Genomic DNA, 1,279 nt, shown 5'->3' with positions numbered 1-1,279 from the left:
TCCCCGGGGCCTGGTGTATGGGCCAGGGGGCAGGGAGGAGGCCAGAGATCAAAAAGCCCAGTTTTCGGTGCTGTGCCTTAGGCTTGGGCAAAAGGCCCATTACCACCATTCTGTGCTGTGTGTTTTCACCCCACGTCGGCCTGTTCTCATCTCTGTTCTGGGAGCTCAAAAGTAACCCTAGCCAGGAGTCTCAAGAAGGCAGACAAACCACACAAGATCAAAATCCTTGTGAGACCACCTCACCACCTTCCCCATCACAAATTTTTATCCACCCTCCTCTAAGCCCTCCGGGGCTCCCCTTCTCAATAGCTGTTCATCCATTGTTAAATGTATTAAGTAAATATTAACCCATAAATACAGCGTGAATGAAAAGCTTCATGTTCCGTAATGTGCTGTTCAGAGCCACCATCATCTATCTTCTACCAGGCTCACTGCTTTGGTTTGACAAAGAGGGGAGAAACCCTACACTCCTAGCCCTTTTCCAGAGTGATGAGAGTATTAACATCCAACTATTGGGCCACCCCAGGACCCTCCACCCTGTCCGCCTTCCAAAGCTTCCGAATAATCAGAGGTCACTTCCTCCCAGGCCTTGAGCACAGAATCCAATTCAAATCAGAGAGAAAAGGCTGGCGTTCCAGAGCCAGGCACAATGCAGGGCTAGGCTTCCTGGGGACCCAGGCTGGACTGCGTGGATCCACTGCCAGGAAGAATCCCAGGTAGAACCTCACAGCTCATCTTCAAGAGCAACACACTCTTTAAGTCTGCTGGCCTTCTGGAAGGAGTAGCGAGCAGCCAGACTTTTTTTTTTTTTTTTTTTCGGAACCAGGGATTGAACTCAGGTCCTTGTGCTTGCTAGGCAAGCACTTATTCTACTGAGCCATCTCACTGGCTCCTGGACCCTATTTTATAATCCACTGATATAGCCAAAGCCAGCTCAGTACTTGCTAAGAAGACAGGACAGATAAAAGTATTTAGTGTACACAAAGTACCAGGCAGGGCATGGCGAAACAGGCATTCCTGGTGCCCCATGGGTGTGACGTGGTACAGCCATGAAGACAGAGAGCGCACTGCCCCTTGACATTGCATTTCTGCTCCTGGGTGTCTATCCTGCAGATGTGGTCATTCATTTGCAAAGTTATGTACATCTCAGGCTGTTCTATGCAGGGCTGTAATAAGTGCAAAAATTTGAAAGTAACTCAATGGAGTTTCATGGGAAGCTGGTCAAATGGATGCTGGTAATAAGAGTGGTGAAATATCATGCAGCTGTGGAAAAGGTTGA

The sequence above is a fragment of the Octodon degus genome, unplaced genomic scaffold (genome assembly GCF_000260255.1).
Source record: "Octodon degus isolate 3935 unplaced genomic scaffold, OctDeg1.0 scaffold00079, whole genome shotgun sequence".
NCBI lineage: Eukaryota > Metazoa > Chordata > Mammalia > Rodentia > Octodontidae > Octodon > Octodon degus.
Note: the sequence above shows the minus strand (reverse complement) of the source record.